General features: G+C 42.8%; 1 protein-coding gene across 5 annotated transcripts in view; it reads left to right on the top strand.

Annotated features, from left to right (window-relative positions):
* Nucleotides 1-14,856, top strand: part of nucb2b (nucleobindin 2b) — a 68,205-nt gene that overhangs the window by 20,167 nt on the left and 33,182 nt on the right. The window lies entirely within an intron of this gene.

Genomic DNA, 14,856 nt, shown 5'->3' with positions numbered 1-14,856 from the left:
CTAGGCTCAACTATCACCAGTAACCTGTCTCTCAATGCAGAAATCAACAAGCGCATGGGAAATGCTTCCACTGCTATGTCCAGAGTGGCCAAGAGAGGTTGGGAAAATGGCACACTGACATGGAACACAAAAGTCCGAGTGTATCAGGCCTGTGTCCTCAGTACCTTGCTCTATGGCAGCGAGGCCTGGACAACATATGTCAGCCAAGAGCGACATCTCAATTCATTCCATCTTCGCTGCCTCCGGAGAATATTTGGCATCAGGTGGCAGCACCGTATCTCCAACACAGAAGTCCTCAAGGCGGCCAACATCCCCAGCTTGTGTACACTACTGAGTCAGCAGCGCTTGAGATGGCTTGGCCATGTGAGCCGCATGGAAGATGGCAGGATCCCCAAAGACACATTGTACAGCGAGCTCGCCACTGGTATCAGACCCACCAGCCGTCCATGTCTCCGCTTTAAAGACGTCTGCAAACGCGACATAAAGTCCTGTGACATTGATCACAAGTCGTGGGAGTCAGTTGCCAGCGTTCGCCAGAGCTGGCGGGCAGCCATAAAGACAGGGCTAAAATGTGGCGAGTCGAAGAGACTTGGTAGTTGGCAGGATAAAAGACAGAGGCGCAAGGGGAGAGCCAACTGTGCAACAGCCCCGACAAACAAATTTCTCTGCAGCACCTGTGGAAGAGCCTGTCACTCTAGAATTGGCCTTTATAGCCACTCCAGGCACTGCTTCACAAACCACTGACCATCTCCAGGCGCTTACCCATTGTCTCTCGAGACAAGGAGGCCAAAGAGAAAGAAATTATTACAACGTTATTTAAAAATAATCTTCAACTCCTGATGTATGAATAACCCATCAAGGTTGCTCCTGAGAGAGGTTAAGTGGCAGACCTTAGCTGTTTGACCTATAAATTATTCACTTTTTCAGAATTCATTCAATAAATAAATGTCTGGTGAAAGATTAATGCCAAGTTTTGAGACTACTACAGCGGAGAAAATGGGTGAATAATCGCAATCGAGCTCTTTTCATTCCATTGCTTGCTGCCATCCAGAGAATGATGTCCTGATTGTAGAGATTTGGCCACGTGCAGGCAGTGGACATGAGAACATTTCAGTATGTTAAGATTGCAGATATTTTTTCAAAAGAACAAATGTTTATATTCTTTCTAGCCTTGGCTATATGTCTGTTTCTGTATGATTCCCCTAATATTCATACATGATAGCTTCATAAACGTGTCAGTATTGCCAAAAGGGATGCATTCATTTTGTTCAGTCAGAACAGTTCTTGGCAAATGATGTGTTTCAGGTCTAGTTTCTACTGATTTGTTTATGCTGTAGATCAATATAATTTCAATAAAGATACAGAATCCCCATCTGACTAGTCATATAAAACCTCATTCATGTGGCATCTGATTTTCTTTCTTCATTAAGAAGGCCTTGGATCAATAAGGCCAGCTAATTGTAGAAACAGTGCAGGTAACAAGGGAATGATCAAGACCAGCTAAGAGTGACAGAGGTGTGCTTGACTTCTCAAGAATCTCTCAGGCTGATAAATGACACCTGCAAATGGAGTTAAACCAGCTGAAGAATAGATAAATTAAAACTCTGTCCTCTGTACTGTGTCAAATATGCTGCATCGTTTGCACTTTCAAATTTGATTTTTGTTTTCAGCTTTGCCATATCCCCTGATGTTACATATTAATCATCAAACAAAAATGCCAAAACAACACCATGAAGATGATTCTTCAAGGATTTAGTTGACAATAGTACAAAAACCACAAATTCTCTCTCTTTGTTCATTATCACCTGAAGCCAGTGACTTATTCTAGGGTACAGGTCCACGAGTGCAAAGTGGCCTGAATTACTTGGCCCAAATATTCTCGAGTTGTCAATGGGTGTTCCATAATCTTGGTCTGTTCTTATCTAATGTCGTACAGGCACATCTTCGAGCGGAGGTTAATGAATAGTAATCAGGAATAGGGTCCTTGGCTTTTTTTTTCTCCCCCCTTCTAACGGTCCAACTGGGATCAACTGACTGCTCTGAGTAAGGCTGCAAATCTTGACCTTTCTGGTTTTTGTTGCTCAGTTCTACAAAATTGTAGCGTACTGTATTTACAAACTGAAATATTGAGAAGCCTTTGAATACCAATTTTATCCAAATTTAATATATTCAGATATGGTGCTGACATCTGGGACTAATTCACTGTATTTAATCTGTTGGCATTAATCTGACAGCAAACTTGTACACCCACATTTTTGTGGGCCTTTCCTGCTATTTGCTTCCTGTAGGTCTAACTGTTTACACATAAAACCGCAGCAGCATTTGTTGCAGTTGGCTGTATTTCTTTCCTGTAAAAGTGGCTTTAAAGTTCTTGGTTTGGAGAATGCAGCTCTTTAAAAGGGCTGTGTCAGGGGAGTAGGCAGTGTAATATATTAAACATTGACCTTTCACTCACTTTTGGAATTGTGTTCAAACCCAGGTCAGACTGATGGGATTGTGAAGCCCTGGTGGTGGTGGGGCATGACCAGAGTCTTTTCTTTTGCCTAAACCCCTCCAGCAGTCATCCTTCAGGAGGGTTTGTCTAATCTGGGGCAGGGAATGCTTTTACAAGTACTTGAAAAGGAAAAGAGAAACAAAAGTGTGCGTGGGTCCTCTAGAGAGAGAGACTGGAGAATTAATAGGAAATAAGGAAACTGTAGAAGACACAAATAACATCCCAGGAATATTTGTAAATCAAGAGGAGAAAAGGAAGGAGGAACTTAAAACAATTACAGTCACCAGGGAAAGGGTATTGAGAAAACTATTGGAACTAAAGGCTGACAAGTCCCCAAGACCTGATGGACTTCATCCTAGGGTCTTAAAAGAAGTGGTTGCGGAGATGGTAGATGCATTGGTTGTAATTTTCCAAAATTCCCTTGATTCTGGAAAGACTTGCAGGTTGTTAGGTAAATTGGTCATTGTAAATTGCCCCTAGTGTAGGTAGGTGGTAGGGAATATGGGATTAATGTAGGATTAGTAAAGAGCGAAGTCCAAAGTACGGAAAGTCCTCATCAGGGAACTCCTCTTTGCTGACTATGCTGCTTTAACATCTCACGCTGAAGAGTGCCTGCAGACTCTCATCAACAGGTTTGCGGCTGCCTGCAATGAATTTGGCCTAACCATCAGCCTCAAGAAAACGAACATCATGGGGCAGGACGTCAGAAATGCTCCATCCATCAATATTGGCGACCACGCTCTGGAAGTGGTTCAAGAGTTCACCTACCTAGGCTCAACTATCACCAGTAACCTGTCTCTCAATGCAGAAATCAACAAGCGCATGGGAAAGGCTTCCACTGCTATGTCCAGAGTGGCCAAGAGAGTGTGGGAAAATGGCGCACTGACACGGAACACAAAAGTCCGAGTGTATCAGGCCTGTGTCCTCAGTACCTTGCTCTATGGCAGCGAGGCCTGGACAACGTATGTCAGCCAAGAGCGACGTCTCAATTCATTTCATCTTTGCTGCCTCCGGAGAATACTTGGCATCAGGTGGCAGGACCGTATCTCCAACACAGAAGTCCTCGAGGCGGCCAACATCCCCAGCTTATACACACTACTGAGTCAGCGGCGCTTGAGATGGCTTGGCCATGTGAGCCGCATGGAAGATGGCAGGGTCCCCAAAGACACATTGTACAGCAAGCTCGCCGTTGGTATCAGACCCACCAGCCGTCCATGTCTCCGCTTTAAAGACGTCTGCAAACGCGACATGAAGTCCTGTGACATTGATCACAAGTCGTGGGAGTCAGTTGCTAGCGTTCGCCAGAGCTGGCGGGCAGCCATAAAGGCGGGGCTAAAGTGTGGCGAGTCGAAGAGACTTAGCAGTTGGCAGGAAAAAAGACAGAGGCGCAAGGGGAGAGCCAACTGTGTAACAGCCCCGACAAGCAGATTTTTCTGCAACACCTGTGGAAGAGCCTGTCACACTCTAATTGGCCTTTATAGCCACTCCAGGCGCTGCTCCACACACCACTGACCACCTCCAGCCACTTACCCATTGTCTCTAGAGATAAGGAGGCCAAAGAATAGTATAAATGGGTGGTTGTTGATCGGCACAGACTCGGTGGGCTGAAGGGCCTGTTTCAGTGCTGTCTTCTTAAATGCAAATGTAAAAAAAAAATGTCCCATCAAATTGGAAAATAGCAAATGCAACTCCTCTATTCAAGAAAGGAGGGAGACAGAAAACCGGAAACTCCAGGCCATTAGCCTAACTTCTGTCATGGGGAATTGCTAGAATCTATTATTAAGGAGGTTATAGCAGGATACTTGGAAAATCTTAATGCAATCAAGCAGAGTCAACATGGTTTTGTGTAAGGGAAAACATGTTTAACTAATTTATTAGAGTTCTTTGAGGAAGTAACAAGCAATATGGATGAAGGGGAACCTGTAGATGCGGTGTACTTGGATTTCCAAAAGCATTTGATGAAGTGCCACATCAAAGGTTACTACACAAAATAAGAGCTTGTGGTGTAGGGGGTAACCGTATTAGCATGGATAGAGGATTGGTTAGCTAATGAGAAACAGAGAGTAGGATAAATAGGCCATTTTCGGATTGGCAGGATATGACTATTGGAGTGCCACAGAGATCTGTGCTTGGCCCTCAACTATTTACATCTATATAAATGATTTGGATGAAGGAACCGAATGTAAAGTTGTTAAATTTGCTGATAACAGAAAGGTAGGTAGAAGAATAAGTTGTGAAGAGGACATAAGATGTCTGCAAATGGATTTAGATTGGTTAAGAGAGTGGACAAAAATTTGGCAAATGGAGAATAATGTGGGAAAATGTGAACTTGTCCACTTTGGTAGGAAGAATAGGAAAGCAGTATATTTACATGGCGCGAGACTGCAAAATGCTGGGTACAGAGGGATCTGGGTGTCCTTGTGCATGAATCACAAAAAGTTAGTATCAGGTACAGCAAGTAATTAGGAAGGCAAATGGAATGTTGTCATTTATTGCAAAGTGAATGGATTGTAAAAGTAGGGAAGTTTTGCGACAGTTGTACAGGGCATTGGTGAGACCTATTTTGGCCTCCTTGTCTCAAGAGACAATGGGTAAACACCTGGAGGTGGTTAGTGGTTTGTGAAGCAGCGCCTGAAGTGGCTAGAAAGGCCAATTCTAGAGAGACTCTTCCACAGATGCTGCGGATAAAATTGGTTGTCGGGGCTGTTACACAGTTGGCTCTCCCCTTGTGCTTCTGTCTTTTCTCCTGCCAACTGCTAAGTCTCTCCGACTCACCGCACTTTAGCCCCGCCTTTCTGGCTGCCCGCCAGCTCTGGCGGACGCTGGCAACTGACTCCAACGACTTGTGATCAATGTCACAGGACTTCATGTCGCATTTGCAGACATCTTTAAAGCGGAGACATGGACGACCGGTGGGTCTGATACCAGTGACGAGCTCGCTGTACAATGTGTTCTTGGGGGATCCTGCCATCTTCTATGCGGCTCACATGGCCAAGCCATCTCGAGCGCTGCTGGCTCAGTAGTGTGTATATGCTGAGGATGTTGGCCGCCTCGAGGACTTCTGTGTTGGAGATATGGTCCTGCCACCTGATGCCAAGGATTCTCTGGAGGCAGCGAAAATGGAAAGAATTGAGACGTCGGTCTTGGCTGACATACGTTGTCCAGGCTTCACTGCCGTAGAGCAAGGTACTGAGGACACAGGCTTGATACACTCGGACTTTTGTGTTCTGTGTCAGTGCGCCATTTTCCGACACTCTCTCTTGGCCAGTCTGGACATAGCAGTGGAAGCCTTTCCCATGCGCTTGTTGATTTCTGCATTGAGAGACAGGTTACTGGTGATAGTTGAGCCTAGGTAGGTGAACTCTTGAACCACTTCCAGAGCGTCCTCGCTGATATTGATGGATGGAGCATTTCTGATGTCCTGTCCCATGATGTTCGTTTTCTTGAGGCTGATGGTTAGGCCAAATTCATTGCAGGCAGCCGCAAACCTGTCGATGAGTCTCTGCAGACACTCTTCTGTGTGGAATGTTAATGCAGCATCGTCAGCAAAGAGGAGTTCCCTGATGAGGACTTTCTGTATTTTGGTCTTCGCTCTTAGATGGGCAAGGTTGAACAACCTGCCATCTGATCTTGTATGGCGGAAAATTCCTTTTTCTGAAGACTTGAACACATGTGAGAGCAGCAGCGAGAAGAAGAAGATCCCAAACAGTGTGTTGGTGAGACCACATCTGGAGTATTGTGTATAATTTTGGTCTGCTTACTTCGGAAAGGATTTAACCGCATTATAAGTAAGCGGTTCATAGAAGGTTCACTCAACTGATTCCAGGGATGAAGGGGTTATCTTAAGAGGAAAGGTTGGACAGATTGGGCCCCTATCCATTAGAGTTTAGAAGAATGAGAAGTGATGTTATTGAAATGTATAAGATCTTGAGGGGGCTTGACAGGCTGTATGCTGAGAGGATGTTTTCCCCTTATGGGCGAGACTAGAATCAGGGGACACAGTTTAAAAATGTGTCTCCCATTTAACACTGAGATGAGGAGAAATGTTTTTCTTTGAGGGTCATTGAGCTGTGGAATTCTCTTCACCAGAGAAGAGTTGGAGGCAGGGTCATTGAATATTTTTAAGGCTGTTTGTGTTTGACTCCCTTGTCACTCATGATATAGTGGGTAGATAGGAACGTAGAGTTGAGGCCACAATCAGATCTGCCATGATTTTATCAAATGGCAGAGCAGGCTCGAGGGGCTGAATGGCCTACTCCTCCTAATTCATACATTCCGATGTAATGCAGCGTGTTCAGTGTTTTAATCTTGGGTTGACTCTAACATACATTGCATGCAGTACTTGTCTCCACACCATTCTTACTTCCCTCTCTACTGCTTGGTGGACTAGGTCTTATTGCATGGTCTTCCTTAGGCTTTCTGTCCTCTATTTTGACTTTTTAGGTGAATTGGGTTCATAGAGTGGCAATATGTCACTGGGCTTGATGGAGAGGAAAGGTTTTTTGGTGGGTTATGGGTGAGGGCAGTTTGTTCACTTGGTGTATGTAACATTGCTGGGTTCTGGTTGTAATGCAGTTAATTTGGTGGTGACGGAAAATATTCAGTTAGGTGAGATGATATTTTGTCAGCCAGCATGTAGGAAGGGCGCAGTCTAAGCCTTGCTCGGGGTTATCTTGGGCATGTAATAACTTCTCTTACCAGCTGAAATTGTTTATTGCAAATGTTTCTGGGGCTCCCCATTGTGCAGGATTGGACAGAGAACTGACAGACCTGGGGGATCTTGAGAGAAATGTAAGCCTTCATCCAGTATAATAATGTTGCTACTGTTGTTTCTGGATCCTCTGCAGCCTTTTTATGGGAACATATGAAAGGGCTGGCCCTGGTTTCTGCTTCCAACCATGAGTTATGTGAGTTGACCAGATTCAAAATAATGATCCCCAGATTTAGGCATCTGGTAGTACAAGTGAAGAGAGTTGCCCTACCTGGAGCTAGCAAAGTGAGGATAGCTGAGTTTACATGGAAAAACTATGTTGGAGTTGAAACTTGAGTCTCTCCATTCTGTGTCTCTTGATGCAATTGATGCCATAAGCTGTTGATAGTTAAATGCAATACTCACAAGGAAGCATCCTGCCCACCCTGTTGAGCAAAAATGTTATGAGTATTGGCACAGATCCTGTAGCGTTTGTGGATTCTTCATGGGTGGCCTGTTTTCATTATAAATTGTTAGCCTGGCTGTTAATAGCATGGTCCTGAAATTCTTATCCTCTGTGGCTGTTGGGACATGGCTTTCATTAATAAAAGCGTTTGGTTCAAATAAATTGTACTTGCTGGTTGTTTTTGAAGTGCAGTTGTACTGCAAACTCTATTACTGAATTGCTTAATTGCTGTATTGTTCTATTTTTACTTCTTGCTACCCTCACTTCTGCCCTAGAGTAGATAAACTCCATTCTAGTATGTGTTCACTGGTTCAATAAATGGAGGACAGTATTTGGAACATACCAGTCTCAGGTCATATTTAAAGTGAGACTTGAATTTTGCTAATCTGGGTGAGTGGAGACAATCATAGAGAAATGCTTAAGTCAGCTAACACATTTAAGGTTGATTCAGTCGAATCCTTTTTTATGGGATGTGACCATTGCTGATGAGGCTTAACATTTATTGTCCATCCCTGTGGTGGTGAGCTGCCTTCTGAACCCCTGCAGTCCATGTGCGTGGCGTGCACACAGATCTGTTGGGGAGGGAGTTCTAGACTTTTGACCCAGCAACAGTGAAGGAGCGGTGATATATTTCCAATCAGGATGGTGTGTGACTTGGAGGGGAACTTTCAGGTGGTGGTGTTCCTATGTGTTTGCTGCTCTAGTTCTTGTTGGTGACGGTCACGGGTGTGGGAGGTGCTATTGAAGCAGCATTGGTGAGTTGCTGCAGAGCATCTTGTAGATGGTATATACTGCTGCCATTGTGCGTCGGTGGTGGTGAGAGTAAATGTTTAAGGAGGTGGGTGGGGTGCCAATCAAGCTGGATGCTTGTGCCCATCTAGGCAAGTGGAGAATATTCCATATATATTGCAGATGGTGGACAGGCTTTTGGCAGTCAGCGGGTGGGTTACTTGGTGGGGAATTTCCAGCCTCTAACCTGCTCTTGTAGCCACAGTATTTATGTGGCTAGTCCAATTAATTATTTTTTTAAAATCTTTCTTTACAAGTGCATTTTAAAACTATAGCTGTCAATTTTCTGTCCATTTCTTCAATCTAAAATCCTTTAAAATGTAAGCTTGATGCCATCTAATATTTACTTCCTGACTTACCTGTAACTCTTTCTTTTTAACCTTGATGTTGCTTTGGGTACCAGCTTATTTAAAATTTAAAATGAAAACTATAGCTTACACGGGACGTGGTTATAGCTGCCTTATTAGCCATAATATTCTGTATTCCTATCTGGGTTGCCCAGTCTTCTGCAGGTGTTCCAACAAAATCTTTTACTACTACTTTATTTGGTTTAATTTTATTTTCTTTGGGCATACAAATCTGCTTTGTGTGTGTGTATACCTTTTAAGAAGTCACTTTTCCTGATTCTGTTGCTGCCTTATTCCTTGCTCAACATAAAGGGCCATGTGTGGGCTTAGACGGTTAAGAGTTTATTTCCTGTTTGAGCACATTGGCCAACAAACCTGTTAACAGATGTGCTACACGAGGAAATTAAACCTGGCCGTTGGCCTGAGCAAATCAGGCAAGTTTACTTTGGAGCTGTCATTGGCTGCACAATATCAATGCATTTGGCCCAACGGCTCCAGCATTACACAAAACCTGTTTCAAAGCACTTTTAAAATAAATCAGTTAATGACCATTAAAATAGTGCGCAAAAGATTTTTTTGCAAACATGCAAAATCAGTGCACTGCCAGAAAAAATAAAAGCACTAGGTGTCACTGGCTAGTTTACCAACTGCAAAATCAAGATCAAAACTGGACACCTAGATGGTGCAACTGCAACACCATTCATGAAGCTCAGCACCATCCAGGACAGAGCAGTCTGCTTAATTGGTGCCCCTGCCACTGGATCTTATGTCCACTCTGTCCACTATCAGCAGAAGGGCTGCAGCAGTGCAAGAAGGCTTCCACTACCTTCTCAGAGATGAGCAGTAAATGTGGCCTTGCCAGCAACATGCACACTGCAAAAACAAATTAAAGGAACTATGATCACGGCCAAACCTGATAACTGTCATCGCCTGAAGTTTATGTGCTTGCACTTTACAAATAGGGGTTCTGGAAAGTGATTAGGGAATGGAGACTATTTCTGATTTCCTGCTTAAGTTAACGACTGCAGCTCTGATCATCAATCCCTCTAAGCTGTGCAACTGCACAGCAATCAAGTTCCTGCACAGGCTGTGCACAAATCAGCCCCTTTAAATTGCTGCACATGTGTGGCCTCACAAAAAATGTTAAACAAATAGCTTGTGCACTCCAAAACCAATTCGGAATGTCCCCTGACAACGCAGAGCATGTGCAGAGCGATCACTGACATCATCAATGTGTCCGAACGTTTGCCAGCTTCCAGTATGAATCTGCACATGCAACATCACCACATAATGACGTCAGATATAATGATGTCTGAGTGTTGCCTCACACCTCGATGGCCGCGATCGCCACCTCTGTCCTGCCTCCAACAGTACCTCGCTCTCTCTCCCATGATTGCTGCCCCAATTACCACTTTTCTTCCCCACTCCCTCCTGCAGTCGCTGCCTCAATTGCCACTTATCTTCCTTGCTCCAACCCGTCCCACCACCGGTTCTTTGGGCAGTGAGTCTGGGAGCAAGCAGTGGGCTGGAGATGAGAGCTGTTGGGAGTGGAAGAGAACAACGGGAGAGAGCAGCGAGCAGGTGGGAAAAGGAGGTAGCAGAGAAGAGAAGCGGCGATTGCGGGATGGAGCAGGAAACTGTTGGACTGTAATGGGACCTCCCCACAAAAAGCAATTGTTAAAATTAAAATGTGTGACTTGTATATATTCTTAACTTCTTGTTTCCATGAACTGACAGTTTTGTGTCCAGGTGATTACCAATGTATGCTTGGCTAGCTGCTAGGGCTGTAAAACCAAAACAGTAGAGACCTACTGTTTGAATTCCCTCATCCCCTTCCACTGCAGTGATGTGATTCATAGCTTCCAACTTGGGAAGAATAGTTCAAGTTAAGATCATAAACTCTGTGGTTTGGGGATCAAAACTGCATTCTCTCTTTGTGAACCTCCATTCACCCTGTCTGAATATTTTTTAGTTCAAGTAGTCAGATGCAGTTAAAGTATTGATCATGTGGTCATGCTCCGATTTGTGTCACTGAAAACAGGCGCTTATTTGTGAAAAGTTTAACTTGAAATAATCTTCTTTGTTTCTTTCATTTAATACCTGAAGCTCAACCTTTTTCAAGCTAAATGCTGCTTCCTTCCTCTGCTAACGTGGTTTGTGTTGGTGCCAGCATTGTTAAAAAAGGAAGTGCTGACTATAGGGTTATGGAGTTTGAGGTGAGAGACGGTTGGTGTGTTCGGTTGCATAATGTCAACAGAATTTACTTGATGGTTAGAATTAATGTAATGGAACTTGATGATTTAGTTATTGCGTGTAACTATGAACTACTGAAGAATGAGAACCAAGTAATGTCAGAAGGTCAATTGTATGGTTGAGATTTGGGTAGTTAAACAGCACAAGTTGGATCTTGAATGGAGAAATTAAAAATTAAATTGTGCTGTTGAGACATAAACACTCCAGTGCCCGAGCTTGTGGCTGATATGGAAATGATTGCTGCATCTTACTAATATGTTCTTGCCATTTGTGAAATTGTTGACCTCTATTTAACACCACACAATGCAGCATGACTTGAATCAGGAACTCGGGACATTGCGGTTTCAAACCTGAATTCCATTAACATACTTTCATTCCTCTCTGCACCCATTATTTGGTAATGTACAAAATAGTGTCTGTTATAGCAGGACTTCCTGGCACCACTGGTATTCTTGTCCTAGAACTTGTTTGAGCAAAATTGAAAATTTAGGCCATTATACAAATAGATTATTAAATTACTCTTGCTAATCTTTGGACAGTACTTAGTTCATTCCAGTGTTTTATGGTTCCTAAAAGTGGAAAAATGGGCTGAGAGTATTTAAATAATATATTACAAAAAGTTTTGAAACCAGTTTTCCACCTTCAGAAATGTTGACCTATATTTCAATTCTGATGTCCTTAGGTGTTGGCATGTGCCAGTTTTAAAAATTCCAGTGGTGGGGTGGTTATTGATCATGTGGTCATGCTCCGATTTGTGTCACTGAAAACAGGCGCTTATTTGTGAAAAGTTTAACTTGAAATAATCTTCTTTGTTTCTTTCATTTAATACCTGAAGCTCAACCTTTTTCAAGCTAAATGCTGCTTCCTTCCTCTGCTAATGTGGTTTGTGTTGGTGCCAGCATTGTTAAAAAAGGAAGTGCTGACTATAGGGTTATGGAGTTTGAGGTGAGAGACGGTTGGTGTGTTCGGTTGCATAATGTCAACAGAATTTACTTGATGATTAGAATTAATGTAATGGAACTTGATGATTTATTTATTGCGTGTAACTATGAACTACTGAAGAATGAGAACCAAGTAATGTCATAAGGTCAATTGTATGGTTGAGATTTGGGTAGTTAAACAGCACAAGTTGGATTACTTAGTTGTCAGCTTCATTCCATATTGCTGCATGTGCTGGATTCACTCCCGTTTGATTTAGCAATGTAAATGGAATGTACTTGACGCTCCCTAACCATTATTTATTCAGAGTAAGTACTGGCTGGAAATATCTCTGGATCTCACAACTGTACAGCAGATTAAACCAACATTTTGAGAAAATAGACACTGAAAACAACTGTTAGCCAACGGGGGATTTCTACACACTTTATTCAGTTTTAAAAGTTGCAGAACTGCCTTTAACTGGAAGCCAGCGAGCACAGGGGTAATAGGTGAATGGGACTTGGTTACACGGACAACAGAGTTTTGGATGGCCTGATGTTTATGGAGGATAGAACGTGGAAGACCAGCCAAGATTACATTGAAATAGTCAAGTCTAGAAGTAACAAAAGCATAAATGGGGGTCTCAGCAACAGATAAGCTGAGGCAGTGGCAAAGTCAAGTGATATTACAGAACTGGAAACAGGCGTTCTTGGTAGTGCGAATATATGGTCAGAAGCTCATTTTCGGGGTCAAATATGACATCAAGCTTGCAAACAGTTTGATTTAGCCTTACAGTTGCCAGGGAGAGGGATGAAGGAATAGAGATAGATGATATTGTGTGTGTCTTTTATTTATTTATTTTTATTTATTTAGAAATACAGCACTGAAACAGGCCCTTCGGCCCACCGAGTCTGTGCCAACCATCAACCACCCATTTATACTAATCCTACACTAATCCCATATTCCTACCACATCCCCACCTTCCCTATATTCCCCTACCACCTACCTATACAAGGGGCAATTTATAATGGCCAATTTACCTATCAACTTGAAAGTTTTTGTCTGTGGGAGGAAACCGGAGCACCTGGCGAAAACCCACGCAGACACAGGGAGAACTTACAAACTCCACACAGGCAGTACCCAGAATTGAACCTGGGTTGCTGGAGCTGTGAGGCTGCGGTGATAACCACTGCGCCACTGTGCCGCCCATTGCGCCACTGTGCCGCCCATAAGTTGGTGGTTCTTGAAGTTGGTGTTCCCACTATATTGCTTCTCCTGTCCTTCTTCTCAATAGTAGTGGTTATTATTGAAATATTCAGAGAATAATTGAGCACAAAAGGAGGCCATTTGTCCTATTGTGCCTGTGCTGGCTCTTTGGGACAATGATCCATTAATCCACCACCTCAGCTATTTCCCCATAGTTCTGTGAATTCTTTTCCCTTCAAATGTTTATCTAATTCCCTTTTGAATGTTAATATTGAATCTGTTTCCATCACCTTTTCATGCAGTGCATTCCAGATCACAAATCACTGTGTAAATAAAAAAATATAAAAAAGGTTTCCTTATGTCATCTCTGTTTCTATTGCCAGTCACCTTAAATCTGTGTCCTCTGGTCTCTGACCCTTCTATTCAAAAAAGTTTCTTCCTATTTACTGTATCAAAATCATTCATGATTTTGAAAACTGCTATCGAATCTCCCCTTCACCTTCTCTGTTGTAAGGCAAACAATGCCAGCTTCTCCAGTCTCGCCACAGAACTGAATTCCCTCATTCCTGGTAAGATTCTAGTAAATCTCTGCTGCTTCGCTTTGTCGAATTGTGAGAGAAAAATAACACAGCTCCTTCAGTTCAAATCATATCAGAACTCTCTCTGCTCAAACCAATCTGTGCCAATTAATTTTCAAAAGGCAAATTGCAACATTGAATCACGTGACCTCCCTCTTGCTGCTGTTGCTTGGCAACCAGAATGCACTCTGGCAGGGTCGCTGGAACTTTGTCTTAAAGTTGCACTGATCTTTATACAGTCTTAAAGGCACACAATATTTCTGAGAGAAAAACAAGACCGTGACACTAGTGTATTTCCATTTGATCCCCATTGGCCTGCATGTACTATCTAAGCAAGGGAAATTGAGAATTTTCCTGTGAATTGAAGGATCTGATCTGACCATTATTTTTCCCAATTTACTACACACATACCCATTACGAAAGCCAGGTATCTTTTTTAAAAATTAGGAAATAATGTTAGAAATACTGCACAATTTCTTCAACTCTGCCTGGTTCACAAGTGGTGGCTCAGTGACTGAGCAGAAGCTTTTTTATGGTCACAAGAAGTTTGCCTATTGGAAATAATAGGCTAGGAAATGGAACATTTTCTTTCTGGGCATCCACTGAATGCATCATGTCTTCTCTGCTAAAAAAGCCAGTTCAATTTCTTTTCCTTGGAGCTTCCTTAATGTCTCTACTGGTAAAGCTTTAATCAGCCATACAGATCTGAAGTGGCCAGATGGAACATAGTGGTATTTTCTGATTCTGTACTTTTCTATGATGCAGGATCAATCCATGATTTGTGTTGGATTGTCTGACCTCACTTATGTTTCACTTTCTGTCCTTTCATGAATTCTTAAAGCTGAATGCTTCTAGCTTCACAAGGCTGAATGGATGTATTAAACGGTGGACACTCAAGGTGAGACTTCCCCTGGTTTGGAAACATGCATGTTAACAATCCACCCTTTTAAAAATGCATGTTAACATGTATTTTTAAAAGAAAAAGGTGGATTGTTAGCATATAGTACCACATAAAAAAATCTGTGCCCAGGTGTCTTACTGTAAGGTCAAAATAGCACCCAGCACTGTGCCTTTTCCACATTAGCCAATCTGAATAAACCTGTGTATTTGTTCTG

The sequence above is a fragment of the Heterodontus francisci genome, chromosome 14, assembly GCF_036365525.1.
Source record: "Heterodontus francisci isolate sHetFra1 chromosome 14, sHetFra1.hap1, whole genome shotgun sequence".
In the NCBI taxonomy this organism is placed as follows: Eukaryota; Metazoa; Chordata; class Chondrichthyes; order Heterodontiformes; family Heterodontidae; genus Heterodontus; species Heterodontus francisci.
The sequence above is the reverse complement of the archived record's forward strand: the minus strand, read 5'-3'. Positions and strand labels throughout refer to the sequence as shown.